This window comes from Ailuropoda melanoleuca, chromosome 1 (genome assembly GCF_002007445.2).
Source record: "Ailuropoda melanoleuca isolate Jingjing chromosome 1, ASM200744v2, whole genome shotgun sequence".
In the NCBI taxonomy this organism is placed as follows: Eukaryota; Metazoa; Chordata; class Mammalia; order Carnivora; family Ursidae; genus Ailuropoda; species Ailuropoda melanoleuca.
This window is the reverse complement of record NC_048218.1, coordinates 154,011,139-154,026,626: the sequence shown is the minus strand read 5'-3', so window position 1 is coordinate 154,026,626 and position 15,488 is coordinate 154,011,139. Positions and strand designations below refer to the sequence as shown.

The 15,488-nt window shown below is 35.8% G+C and overlaps 1 protein-coding gene across 4 annotated transcripts in view; it reads left to right on the top strand.

The window, feature by feature from the left end:
* The first annotated feature begins 14,073 nt into the window (after positions 1 to 14,073).
* DGKB (diacylglycerol kinase beta) overlaps positions 14,074 to 15,488 on the top strand; it is a 669,924-nt gene continuing 668,509 nt past the window's right edge. For 3 of the 4 annotated variants that reach the window (XM_034668563.1, XM_034668559.1, XM_034668553.1), the window contains exon 1: positions 14,074 to 14,267. The gene's annotated coding sequence lies outside the window, so the exon portion shown is untranslated. Of the gene's footprint in view, positions 14,268 to 14,500; positions 14,793 to 15,488 lie in introns of those variants that run through there. The other variant, XM_034668554.1, reaches the window with a different exon arrangement.

Below are 15,488 nucleotides of genomic sequence, written 5' to 3'. Positions count from 1 at the left end.
TGGTGAGGGATTGAATTTTGAAGAATAGTAAATAATGACTGCTGTTTCTACTCTCATTCAGCAAAATACCAGAACTTCTAGCCACGGTAATAAGATAAGAAAAAGAAATAAAAGAATACAAACTGGAAAGGAATACTAAAACTATCCCTATTTGCAGTTAACAAGATTTCTATAGAAAATTCCAAAGGATCTAAATTTTTTTTTAAATTAAAAACAATTAAGCAAATAATCTCCTAGAACAATAAGTGAGTTTACCAAGGTTGCAAGATACACGATCAGAACACCCGGGTGGCTTAGTCGGTTAAGCGGCTGCCTTTGTCTCTGTTTGTGGTGCTGGGGTCCTGGGATTGAGCACCCACATCAGACTCCCTGCTCAGCAGGAAGTCTGCTTCTCCCTCTCCCCCCTGCTCATGCTTTCTCACTCTCTCTCTCTCTCAAATGGATAAATAAAATCTTAAGAAAAAAAACCTGCATTTCTATATATTAACAATAAATATACGGAAACTAAGAACACAATACAGTTTATAATTGCTCCAAAGAAAAATGAAATACTTGTGTATAAACCTAATAAAACATGCATAGGCTATGTATGCTGAAACAGAAAAACGTTGATGATAGAAATTTTAAAAAGGTCTAAATACATACATATACCATGTTCATAAATTTGACAGTTCAACATAGTAAAGTTATAAATTCTCCTCAATTAATATGTAAGTTTAATGATATTCTACCAAAATCCAAGCAAGTCCTTATATCTAGAATATATAAACAACTCTCAAAACACAACAATAAGAATTTAAAAAAAACTGGTTAGAAAAATATGCAAAAGATGTAACAGACATTTCACCAAAGAAGAGGCACCAATGGCAATTACTGTATGACCCCGAAATTAATCCTAAAGCAATGAAATGCACATTCGTCCAAAAACTGGTTCCTAAATGTCCATAACTCCATTTAACTGCTACCACCAGTTACCTTTTGGTCCAGTGGCTTTTGCGACCATTAAGCTGGACTCAGCCATGATCCTCTGGGTTTGCTTGCCTCTCCAGCTTTTAGGGGGCAGTTGCCCTGTGACTTCGGATTTCTCAATGATCTGAAAAAAGACATTGACTTTCAGTTTGCTTGGCCATTTTTTTAAAATGTGAGATTGGCAGTGATGATTTCCAAGATCTTTATATGTCAGAGTTGAGACTGTAAGTCAAAAAACTATCTTTTATTTTTTCAATCAGCAAGTCATTCTTGAAAATTCTCAAATGTAAAGTATTCCATGAAAAAAACCTTCCATGTCATTTACTTCCCATTTTTACATGATTTACCTCATGCTCTTCTTCATTCTCTTGGCCCTACTTTTGTTAAGCTACTACTTTAATCTGTAATCTTGAAATTGCTTTGTGGGATTCACCTAGTTTAAAGTCCTTGATCTTGGGTAAATATGTATCTTCCATCTTCCTATTTGCAGTGCCTAGCACCATATCCAGCACATAGAACAGGATTTTCTTGTGCAACAATAATGGATATTATGATGAATGTAATGTCTAACCTTAAGAAGTCTCATGTTTTAGTAGGAGTACCAGGAACACTAGTAGAAATTTTATATGCAATGTGAAAAGTACAATTGCTGAGTGCATGAGTGCCATGAGAGTCAACAAGAGGAGAAATTGCTTGTTTTCCAGAGGAGAAGAAACCTCCTGTGAAAGAAAGAGTTGCTGTGAGCCAAACAAAGCAAGGGATGGTCATAGGGGAATCAGAGAGGATATCTGGAGTAACCATGTGAAAGCGAGTGATAGGATGGTGGGGTAAAGACTTAACTGACCATGGGCTGGCTACGGCTGAGCAAAATGCTTAATAGCATCATATTTCTTAATGGAGTGGAAGACCACATCACTTGCTCTGAGAAGGTTGAGCTGAGTGGGAGAACCGTGATGTCTGAAATAGTATATTTAAAAAAATATAGAGTAATAATAACAGTTTTTTACACAAGGTTGCCTTTTAAACAAAAAGGCAACCTACTGAATGGGAAAAGGTATTTGCAAATGATATATCCCATAAGGGGTTAATATCCAAAGTAAAGAACTTAAAATAGCTCAATATAAAAAAAAATCTGATTTAAAAATGGGCAGAGGACCTGAATAGGCATTTTTCCGAAGAAGACATATAAATACATGAAAATATATTCAGCATGATTAATCATTAGGGTTGTGCAAATCAGAACTACAATGAGGTAATACCTTTTAACTGTCAGAATGGCTAGAATTAAAAAGACAAGAAATAACAAGTGTTGATGAGGATGCAGAGAAAAAGGACCCCTTGTGCACTGTTGATGGGAATGTAAACTGGTAAAGCCAATGTGGAAAACACTATGGAGATTTCTCAAAAACTTAGACATAGGATTACCATTAGATACAGTAATTCTACTACTGGGCGTCCACTTAAAAAAAAAACAAAAATGCTAATTCAAAAAGGTATATGCATCCCTATGTTTATTGCAGCATTATTTACAATAGCCAAGATATGGAAGCAACCTAAGGGCCCATCCATAGATGAATGAATAAAGAAGAGGTTGTATAGATATGCACTGGAGTATTATGCAGCCATATGAAGGATAATATCTTGCCATTTGTGACAACATGGATGGACCTAGAGGGTTTCAATTATGCTGAGTGAAATAAGTCAGACTGAGAAAGACAAATACCATATGATTTAACTCATATATGGAATCCAAAAAACAAAACAAAGGAATAAACAAACAAAAAGAATCAGATCTATAAATAAAGAGAACAAATTGATGGTTGTCAGAGGGAAGGGAGTGGGGGGGATGAGTAAAATGTGTGAAGGGGAGTGAGAGATGCAGGCTTCCAGTTATAGAATGAATAAGTCACAAGAATAAATGGTACAGCATAAGGAATATAGTCAGTGATATTTAATAGTGTCATATGATGACAGATGATAGCTATACTTGTGGTGAACATAGCATAGCATATAGAGATTTGGAATAACTCTGTTGTACACCTGAAACTAATGTAATATTGTGTGCCAAATATACTCATTTTTTTTTCAAAATTTGTATAATGACCTTTGAAAAACTAGATAGGGGACAGTGACATAAAACAAGGAGAGGCAACATGGCAGGAACAGAGAAGAGTTTCTTGTAAAAGGCAATATGAGAGATCTGTAAATAGGGAAGAGGTGGATATATGAAGGACAATCATATGTGTGACACATGACCACAAGAAAAATAGAGCTTTGAGTGACCATTGAAATCATATAAAGACAATGGTGATGAAATGGACAACTTGACAGGTTTCCACTACAATATTTAGCTTTGGCATTGGCATTCACCTATCTTACTCAGTGGCATCTAGGGTAAGAAGCAATGATGAATGTTGTGGCTATATAACACTAAACATTTTTCATTTTAACTCCATGAAACAATTCTGGCTTCTTATGTAATCTTTTCAATAGCCTCCTGTTTGATCTTCCTGGTGCTTGTCTCTTTTTTTTTTCTGATACATTGTAGTCATTACAACCAGATGAATCAGCCTAACCACTCCCTCAATGAATTCATCCCTCTGATGAAAACTCAGAATCTAGTTGATGATGTTCTTGTTGCAGGCAAGTTAAACTGACTCTGGCTACTTGATGCAAGATAATACCATTCAATAAATATAAAGTGGTTCATAGGCTAAAATAAACCACAATCAGACCAAGCTTAGAGAGGTTAGAAAAAGAGGTTAGATTTGTTTGAATATCTGGATAGTAACATTTGGGAGTGTTTTTCTTGGAATTTGTCACCTCCAATTGCTTCACTTGGTTTGGGAACCTCAGATTTCTAGGGAGAAAGTCTAGTTGGCTTTACTTAGATTCTCTTGGCCTTGGGAATAAGGTGTTTTTATTTACATTTCAATAAAATTGTATCCAGAGAAAAATCAGAGTTACCAGAAGATAGGGAACTGGACACTGAATAAGAGTAAATAGAAACTAAAACAAGTCCAAAACAATCAAAATGCAGATAGGACTTTGAACATAGTCCAAATATCTTAGCCTCATAGGCAACTTCTTTTTTTCTCTGGTTTCTATATACTGTTTTAGTGTCCTAAAAAATTTCCAATTTATTGTTGTATAAACAGAGTCAGAAAATGCATAACAAAAAAAGGCCCATTAATTTAATTAATTGAATTCCTTTTTTTTATTTTTACATCTTTGGTCTCTGATCTTAGGTTAAATGAAACATAGTGTTGATATAGTTGGATTTTTCTGGGTTCTGGTACCCAGATGTTTACTCTATAGCTTAAGGCACTCATGAGACCCTCAGGGGAACAAGCACATCTTTCCCAGATGATTTAGACTTGGAAAAACCAATATGTGTTTTGAAGGGAAACAAAGAAAAAGATTTGCCAGCTCTTCCTGAATTTATTAATTTTATGTAGATGTACATAATTAATAGATCATTAAACTTGAGTGCCCATCTGCCAAGCATTGGGCTTAGTGTTGGAGCTATAGTGGCAAAATAAAAATTGCAGAATACTGCCCCTCATAGAACCTACAAATTAGGTATATTGACAACATATTCAGCAAATAAACAACAAATATGCTGTATAATTAATAATTATCCTAAGCCATATAAAAGCAAACCAGAAACACTTGTTCTTTAACACCAGACTATAAAGTTTACATAACGTAAAATCAACTCTAAAGTATTTTCAGCATTTGGACAGATCCCTACACAAACACATTTATTGATGCTGTGATAATCTTGGCAATGTTTTTTATTTCAGACATTTGCAAAGAACTAAAGCTACAAAGGCAAATAAGATATAGTCTTTCCTTTATTGAATTTATGGTATAATGAGGGAGAGCCACAGAAAAACTAACTATAATAATGTATCATGTTTCACTGCATGTATACATTGTGTAGTTACCAGTTATTAACATCCATAAATTGGGCGCCTGGGTGGCAAGTCGGTTAAGTGTCTGCCTTTGGCTCAGGTCATGATCCCAGGGTCGTGGAATCGAAAGCCGCATCAGGCTCTGCACTCAGCGGGAAGCCTGCTTCTCCCTCGCCCTCTGCTTCGCCTGCCCCTTCCCCTGCTTGTGTGCGCTCACACGCGTGTATGCACTCTCGCTCTCTGTGTCAAATAAATAAATAAATAAATAATCTTTAAAAAAATAAAATAAAATGCATAAATTAATGGCTCTATTAATTATTCTTTACCTTGGCATGAAGTATATGTGATACAAACTGTTAGTTACAATAAGTATGCAAATGCTTGAAATCGATTATAACATGAAAAAATGTAAGGAATCGTGAATTCACAGTTAATGAGGATATTAAATTGTCAAGAATTCTGTCTCCACATGATTTAAAGTTAATATAAATTATTGACATTTCAAGTGTTGGGTACATTAGTACTGATTAAACATAAATTAGGCAATTAATCTGTTATATTGCCTTAAGCATTCTAATTTCAGATCCTAAATGATATTTACCTATTAGAAGTAGAGGGACATTATAGTGGAGCTATTAAGAAAATGAGGTCTAGAATCAGCTTATGAAGATCCAGTGCCTTTACTGCTCATCAGAGGTTTTGGTCCTTGGGTAAATTAAGTTCTTTGTACTTCTGTTTCTTCATCTGAAAATTGGAAATAGCAACAGTATCTGCCTTATCAAATAGTTGTGATAATTAAATGCAGTGCCGTTGTTTAGTCTATTCTCTTAGATTAGTGGCTAACATAAAAGTATTTGCTTTTACTGAAAGTGAACATGTTTTGGTGGACAAAAAAAGGATACATAAAGTTAACATAAGGTTGTATGTTCTTCCAAGTTTTTGTTTGTTTGTTTCTTGTATTTTGGAATAAATCTTTCTAAGAAAAAGATGGTTTACTCTATGTGTTAGTTTTTTGTTTTTTAAATAATATGATTTTGTTTGTGTAAAATATCATGACATCATAGCTTCCCAGGATTATCACAACGGGCGGCAATTTTTGCATAACAGTTTTGATGTCAATTCCTATGATGTAAAAGTGCTTATTTCAGTGTTTCATGGAACGATTCAACCTCAAAAGCCATTTTTAGATAAATCATTCAAGGCAAATATGGTCTCTGAATTCAGGTCATGCCAACTGAGAGAAAAATGACTGCTTTAAAAAAATATATATTTAGTCATTGTCTGTTTTAATTATGCAATTTATTTTTAATTTGCAAGCTGACATGTAATGAAGTCTGTTTGCAAAATAAATTTTTCATACCGTCTAAGAAACCTTAGTTTTAGACAATTGGGCTGGGTGAATCTCCAATGAAAATTATTTTTCTTTCTATTTCTACAAATTATTAAAGTTCCTCTTCATAATACTCTAAGAAGAGCTTCAAAGCTGAATCTTAATAATGTAATGTATACATGATATTGGTGTAGGTAAGAATGATGAAGCTATGAGAAGCATATAAAAAGGTTTAGAAAAACTCAACATTGTGCAAAACACTCCTCTTTCAGGAGACCTTTCTTTATGCTGAGTTCGTTGAGAATCTGGCAATTAAAAATATGGTTACAATAGGAAGACAAGAAATTATTCACCGTAGGGTAAAATGAATTGACTTCAATAGACGTACCTGTTTGGGAACTATACAAGGTCACATATAGGATCAAACTTTTCCTCCTTTGTACTCTTCATGCTGAGAAATCAAGAAGCCACCACAAAAAACATGAGTTCAATTTTTAAGAAACATTTATTGAGGCTTAGCGTGCACTTCTCTACTTGTAAACACACTTTATTTTAATATTTATATTTATCTCATAGCCAGTATAGACTGAAAAGTTTAACTGAAGAAATGCATCCTCAGTTTCTCAAACTAACTTCAAGGACATATACCACACAGATTGTTAATTTCACTACAGTGAATATAAAGATAATGAATCTTGTTATTAAATTTCCACAATCTTATAGCATTTGCCTTTTTAATAAAATGTTGTGTTAAATCTGCCCCAAATCAATCTCTATGTATATGCATTTTTAATGCATAGTGCAGGTAGCTATGATTCCTGTTACAGTTTTTTTTTTAAAGATTTTATTTATTTGAGAGAGAGAGAGAGCACAAGCAGGGGGAAAGGAAGGGGGAGGGGCAAAGGGAAAAGCAGACTCCCCACTGAGCAGGGAGCCCAACACAGAGCTTGATCACAGGACCCTGGGATCAGGACCTGAGCTGAAGGCAGATGCTTTACCAACTGAGCCACCCAGGTGCCCCTCCTGTTAAAAATTTTAATACAGATTCTTCTTTTCAGGTTTCTTGTTATTCTAGAAGTTATAGAAAGAATCTAAGTTTCAATTTAATAAAAATTTACTTTAAGGTTAAATCACATAAGATACAATAGAAAGCATTTAAGCCCCCCCCCAAAACGAAAAAAAAAAAAAAAACAAAGGAAACCCCTACCCATCATCTTAGGGTAGTCTTGTCTACAATGTAGATAAGATAAATCTTATATTTTTAAAAGATTTTATTTATTTATTTGAGAGAGAGAGAGCAAGAGCAGAGAGAGGGAGAAGCAGACTCCCTGCTGAGCAGAGAGCCTGATGTGGGGCTCAGTCCCAGGACCCTGAGATCATGACCTGAGCCAAAGGCAGACACTTAACCGACTGAGCCACCCATGCACCCCAAGATAAACCTTATTTAAGCAGTTAAATAGCTTAAAGCTAAAGTATCTATTTGCTTGAAATTTATAGCCTGCTGTTTTAAATATTTAGCTGCCAAATGAAAGCTATCTCTTCTCTTTTAAAAAATGACATTTGAAATGATTTTTGTTACAACTCCATATCCATACAATTGAAAAATCTTTGAATGCCTTCTGTTTGTAGGGCTTTATGCAAATATAAACATAAATTGGCCTGTAAGTCCAGTAAAGAGACAAATAAATAAATGACCTCCAAAGTGTTAGAGAGACTGATTGGATGTCATGCTAGGGTTAGAGAAGTCCCAGAAGCAGAATTAATTAAATCTACCTATCTGGCTTCTTAGGAAAAAAAATTAAAAAAAAAAAAAGAAAGGTAAGGAAAGAATAGAAAAGAAAAGGATAAAGACAAGAGTCACAACAAAGTCACAATAGAATATTTATGCTGTGTCTTTAAAACAAAAATCATCGGTCTAAATAATAGTGAGGTCATGCAATATAAAATCTGGCCATTTTTAGGAGTTTGTCCTGAAATTCACTGTGTGGATGACCACCGCTAAATCAATTATACTGTAATCCACATTCATCATGGAGACAGCCAAATAAATGGCTAGACTATATAAGAGTTTGCTAATTTCCCACATAAAACATCAATTTCAAAACTACATTTTCTTTCTCCTAAGCTTTCTATTTTGTGCTTTACATCATGTTTTGCTGCATTTTCTATGGTTCCTTACTATGTATGTAGTTGTGGACTTCATGTGTTGTGGGAGCTCAAGAAAGTTTGATTGAAAGGTTCTTCAGTAATTCATGTGATTTATCACTGTTCAGTTAGACCTCTTTACAACATGAGTTACCTTCTTTGAAGTAGATGGAGAACTCTGATTTAAAGAACTGTCTCTCAGGGTCAGCAGTATGCTTGCTACCCCAGGGGAATCATGCAGATTCCACCAGTGTCATTCAGTTTAAAAAAGTAAATAACTGGAAAGTCAAGTATGTAATCATTAACCCAGAAATCATAACTCTGATGAAGGGAAGAAGTAAAAGTCCGTGTGCATGTGTGCGTGTGTGCACAGGTGCACTCATGTGCATATGGGTGTGGGTGTGTATGCATGTGTAGGCATAGGCATGCATGTGCACGTTCTCCACACATGCAGAGTTCTGCCAGGCAATATGTTGTGTATTTTACCTGTACCAAATTTTTTGATTCTCTAGACCATTCTGTGGGGTGGATGCTATTATCCTCATTTTGAGACGCGGACAATGGCATTGCCTTCTCTGGCATGCTTTAAGGATAAAACCAAGTTGTCAACATCTTTCTGGAAGGAGTTTGTACACATGACTGGTGCCCCAGCTTTTATGGCTGCCACCTGAGGAAAGGGACCCCAGAGCACCTGGCTCTGATAGTCAACAGGTCTTACTTTCATTATTCCAACAGGTTTATATCAAATAAAGAAGGAGTTTTATTTTTACAAATTTTATTAATTACAGGGACACCTGGAGTCTCAGTCAGTTAAGTATCTGGCTCTTGATTTTGGCTTAGGTCATGATCTCTGGGTTATGGGTTTGAGCTCTGTGTTGGGCTCTGTGCTCAGTGGGGAGTCTGCTTGGGATTCTCTCCCTCTCCCTCTGCCCCTCCCCCTACTCTCTCTCTTTGTTAAATAAATAAATAAATAAATAAATAAATAAATAAATAAATAAAATATTACTATTTACAGCCTTATTGAAGTATAAATGACATGTAAAATGTCAAGATATTTCAAATATACATTATGGTGATTTGATATATGTATCCATTGTGAAAGGATGACCCCACCTACTTAACATATTCATCACCCATTTATTTATTTATTGACAACATTTAAGTTCTACTCTCAGCAAATTTTGATGATACAATATAGTATTATCAATTGTAGTCACCATGTTTTACATAAGATCTTCAGACCTTATCCACATTAAGTTGAAAGTTTGTACTCTTTTCCCAACCTTTCCCTATTTACCCCACTTCAACTCCCTATGATCACTTTTCTGCTCTCTCTTTCTATGAGATTGTGTTTTTTGTTTGTTTATCAGGTTTCACATATAAGCGATAATATGCAGTAATTGGCTTTCTCTGTCTGGCTTGTTTCACTTAATATATATCATATCTTCTTTATCCATTCATCCATCCATTGACAGACACTTAGGTTGTTTCCCTATCTTAGCTTTTGGGAATAATGCTGCAAAGAACATGAAAGTGTAGATACCTCTTCAAGATTGTGATTCCATTTCCTTTGGATATACATGCAGAAGTGGGAATATTGGACCATATGGTAGTTCTATTTTTAGTTTCTTGAGCAACCTCATAGTGTTTTCCATAGTGGCTGTACCACTTTACATTCAGACCAATAATTCAAGGGTTCTCTTTTCTCAACAAATTCACCAACATTTATCTCTTGTATGTTTGATAATAAACATCCTAACAAGTGTGAGGTTACACACACGCACACACAGTGTACATCTATATATATATAATATATATATGTATATATATGTATATATGTGTGTGTATGTATGTATATATATGTGTGGGGGGGTATGTGTGATATATATATGTGTGTATATATATATATAGTGGAATATTATTTAGCCTTAAAAGAGAAGAAAATTCTACCATTTGCCATTTGCAACAATATGAATGAAACTGGAGTGCTTATGTAAGTTAAATGAAACAGGCAGAGAAAAACAAATACTGCATGGTTACACTTGTGGAATAATTAAAAAAAATGTTGTACTTCTTTTTTTTTTAATGATTTTTTATTATATTATGTTATTCACCATACAGTACATCCCCGGGTTCCGATGTAAAGTTCGATATTTGATTTTTCTTAAATGTAACAAAGTTAAAAAGTGTTTAAATTATAGAGTAAGAATACATTTACTTAGGGACCATATGTCCTTTAGAAGCAGATGCTATGAGTGTTTGGACTATGTTTCTCTTTCCAATGCTTTGTACATAATAGATATTCAATAAATATTTGTTGAATAACATGACAAGGTGTTTTTAAGTACTAGTTCACATAAAAAGCTGTGATTAAATATGGATTTATTTTTACTTTAAGTAATCTATGCTATGTCACTAAGTTTTGTTTTTTGTGAAGTTGTTTTAAGAATTATCTTACTTAAATTCATAAAAAATCAATAAAGGTTATCTTGCCTATAATCCTTGTTACAGGACTAACATTTTAGGAACACACACACACATAAATGTATAATGACCTATTTTCTATTTTCTTTTTTTTTTCTTTTTGGATAAGCCTGTAACTTCTAGGGAATGGTTTTTTTTTTTTCCCCAAGTTTTTATTAGTTAACACACAGTGTAATATTAGTTTCAGGTGTAGAATTTAGTGGTTCAGCACTTCCACACGACACCCGGTGCTCATCACAATACGCACACTCCTTAATCCCCATCACCTATTTCACCCATCTCCCCAGTCACCTCCCTCCCCTCTAGGAACCATCAGTTTGTACTCTAGAGTTAAGAGTCTGTTTCTTGGTCTTCCTCTCTTTTCCTCCCCCATGTTCATTTGTTTAGTTTCTTAAATTCCACATATGAGTGAAATCATACGGTATTTGCCTTTCTCTGACTTACTTATCATAATACTCTTCAGCACCATCCACATCCTTGCAAATGGCAAGATTTAATTCTTTCTTATGGCTGAGTAATATTCCATTGTATATATATACACATCTTTATCCATTTATCAGTTGATGGACATTTGGGCTTTATTTATATCCATAATTTGGCTATTGTTGATAATGCTGTAGGTTACATGTATCCCTTTGAATTAGCTCTTGTGTATCCTTTAGGTAAATACCTATACTGCAATTGCTGGATCATAGGGTAGCTCTATTTTTAGCTTTCTGAGTAAACTCCATACTGTTTTCCAGAGTGGCTGCAGCGTATTTCTACCAACAGTGTAAGAGGGTCCTCTTTTTTCTGCATCCTTCCTAACACCTATTGTTTCCTGTGAACAACCTATTTTCTTAAACATCTAGTCTAGCACCCACTAGACTAGGTACAGATTTGGAAGTCAAAGTGGGGGGAAACAGCATTTTTCAGGGATGGATAAGTCCTGATGTTACTGATTTGCAGAAATCTCAGGAAATGAGAGTTTAGGGAATTCATATTGGTTGAATTCATATAGTAAGTAGAAAAATCATTTTGGAAAAGTATTGGGGACAGACATTTATTGTGAAGTTTTGTAGAGTCTGTGAAAATTTACTTTGAGACAGCACAAAGTGAGTCGGAAGTGTCAGTTATTTTACAGCGTAGGAAAGACTGGAAGAATTTAAATATTCTTCCTTATCTTCCCAATATCTTGCATCCAGAAATTAATTTATTTATGCATCTACTTATTTATTAGAAAACTACCTACTGAGCACATAGCACATTCTAAGTACTTTGCTGGAGGCTAGAGACACGTGGGTGAGCTAAGCAGACAAGGCTTCTGCTGCGGCAGAGCTGGCCATCCTTGGGCTTTCCTACAGTGAACAAAGATGAATTAAATTACAGAATTTAGTTTGGTAATACATGTTTTGATGACAAAAGAAATTTAGTTGGGAATTAAGATATTATTTATTCCTGTATACCCGTAAATTGTTGATTTTGTTGATTAATGGAAATTTATAGACAAGTTTATTTTTCTGCCATTTTTTTTGAGATTAATTAAACAAAGATCTTTATGAAGCTTCTAAAATCCACTGATGGGGGCATTTATGGACAAATTGGGCCTTCTATTTCAAATATATTTCTAAGTAGGGTGGATAATCTTTGCCTACTTCCTGACATTGCATTTAATATAAGTATGAAAATGTGAAGTTACAGATTTTTAATAATGTTAATAGTGTGTTTTATGGGAGTTATTTAATAAACAGACAAAAATTAGAAGGGCAAAAATATTTGACTATTTGGCATTATGTTTTATTAGGATTGTGATAGTTAAAAAAATTCTGTATATTCTTCAAATTTAGTATATTGTACAACTTTTAAAACAAACATCATATACTTTCTGTTATAATTGTAGTAAGGTTGATTTTGGTAAATTGATATTTATTGGATAGTTAATAAATGGTTTTCACATTAACTGGGCTTTGTTTACCTAAAAACAGTGATTTTCTAATATAAACAGATCAAGAGATTTATTACTTAATCCTTTTGGGCTCCTTTCCTCCTTCTGGGTCCTCTCTTATATTTGTTACACTTCCTTCTTTTTTTATTAACATCTGTCCAAATTAACCCTGATTATACAAATCTAACAAATGGGAAAATATATGACAAATATAAAAACAGCTCAGAGCAGAGCAGAAATAATTAATGGTGTGCATTACAATTACACTCAAAAGGAATTAAGTTTATTTTTAGCTTAGACAACTGAATGCTCCACGTGGGTTAATAGTACTATCAATTAAGTGTCGTACATCTGTACATATGTGTGTGCACATACATGTGTGTCTAGTTAGGAGGGGTTGTTTGTGGTTATCTAGTCTATTACAGAACAAAAACACGAAAATAAACTATTGCTAGAGCAAAGTAAGTTAGTTATTAAGAAATATTCTTGTCTTTAGGGGTTTTGAGAACTTCATTCAGTTCTAAATTCAGCTCAGCTTCACCTTATGTGAGAATAAGCTGGAGATAAATCGGGGCAGAGAATGAGCAACCAATAAGGAGAGAAAGGGAGACTCCACAGGCAGCAGTAACCAGTAGGTTTCACCAGAATTTCTAGCTGACAGAAATATTGATGCATTGAAATCATAGTGGATAGTATGTGCCGAAGACGAGAGCCAACAAGGGACGTGTGTTTATCAAGATATCCGGCATTTAAGCTTCTAAACACCATCCTTAATAGCTGTCTGGTTTTGCACACATTTTATAAAATAGACATGATTATTTATTGGCTTACATTTGTATTACTCCAATGCATTATTTTACACATGTGGCTTATCATTTTTATCTGTACCCTCACGGGTTACACATACAAACAATTTCCCTTTTAATATTCGCCTGCTTTTCCCCATCCCTTCCTACTTTATCCTCATCCATCCTCCAGTCACCTGCTCCCAGGTTACCAAGTTAGAATGCAGAAATAGAGTGTGCAGCTGTTAGAATTGCCAGAAGTGGGTTAGGCAAGTGGGTGATGAGCAATGACCCATCAAGGACTGTAGTTAGTGAAAGGGTGGGGAGACGGGTATCAAGTTTCCTGTTGAAGGGGAAATGTATCCTGAATGGTAGTAATTGCAGTGAATCAAGCTTAATGTCTCAACAACAGCCACTCATACCTGCACAGTCTCCTCCCTCCTCTTATAACTGGTCCAGCAGTTAAATAGCTGTAAAGCACTGTCTCTCTGTCTCCTTCTCCCTGAGCTCCAACAGCAATAGTAGCAACAGCAGCTGTAGAAGCGGCAGCTAGAGATAGGCAGGGCTGTTGCTTGCAGCCGCGCAGATTGCCTCCTCCTCACCACACGCACACACATACACACATGCACTGCACAGATTTCCAATATCAGCGCGTCTTGATATAAATGAAGGACTCAAAGAGATGAGAGAAGAGCATGAGTCATGGACAACAGGTATTTCATCTTTGACAATTCCCATTTCCTTCTGATGCTTATTGGTATGGATAATAAAATAACCATTTGTGATGCCTAGCCTGAGTGGGAGACTGGAGGTGGCCGCGCAGAGGAGGGGAAGCGGGCGTGCGAGGTGGGGAACGGGGATGCCAAAGATGACTTTCAGGCTCGGGAAACCTACATCTCTCAGCCTCCGCTGTTTCTGAGTTGCAAATTGTCAGGGACGGGTGGGCTGCAGGCAGCCTGTGCTGTTGACTGGAAGTCGATTTGCATCTTTCAGACACTAGTTAGAATGGGCCGTGCGTGGTGAAAGGGGGTGGAAGTCGGGGGGAGGAGATGCCGCGAGCGGAGTTCTTGAAGCTCCACTCCTCTGGGGAAGCCGAGCTGTGAGGCAGCCTTCTCCACCGAGCCGAGAGCGTGTGAATTGGAAGGGATCCTGAGAGCTGGCTGATCCCAGGTCGTCTCCGGAAAAGCGGTTGGTCTCGCTTCAGAGATGCGCCCAGCCTTCGCCTGCATCACACTGCAGTAAGTTAAACTCGACACGTTTGGCAATTTGAGTGGCTTCTGGGTTTGTGCTGCGGGGGAAGGGAGGTTGAGAAGAAATGGCGAGGAAAGTTAGAAAAGCATAGCTTTGAATTCTCCTTGAGATGTGAAATCGGTTTGTCTCTCTGACTCCCGTCCTAGTTATGCTATAGTTGGTTTACTCTTGGTTATTTGCTGACGGATGTGGCTTGTCGGTTAGGTATGCATAAAGCGCCTAGTCCATTGTGATTTTAGGGAACAAAACTGGTAAATGCGTCCTACATTTAATTTCTAGAGCGAGCTCCTGAAAGTTACTAATGGATGACACTTTGCCTTTTCAATAGAAAATTCGTGAAGAGGCTGGCTTAGACTTTTAAACCCCCAGCTAATTGTCACAAGTTTCGTTCCAGACTTAGTCCTAATCTGCAAAATAAAGAAGTAATCAACAAACAAAATGAAACAAAGGTCTTTGATTTACTTTATTATATTAAAATAAAATGTGAAGTAGGTCTCTAGATAACTTCCAGGCAACAGCCTAGGAGACACTGATGATATGATAAACATTCAAATACTCTTTAGGGGGTGGGAGTGCTGGATTCCCCCAGTTTCTTATGACTGCAATCATCTTCTCCACTTGCTAAGCAGTCCCTTCCTTGTGATTTCAAAGTAGGGTTTTTTACATAGATGGCTTGATACTTC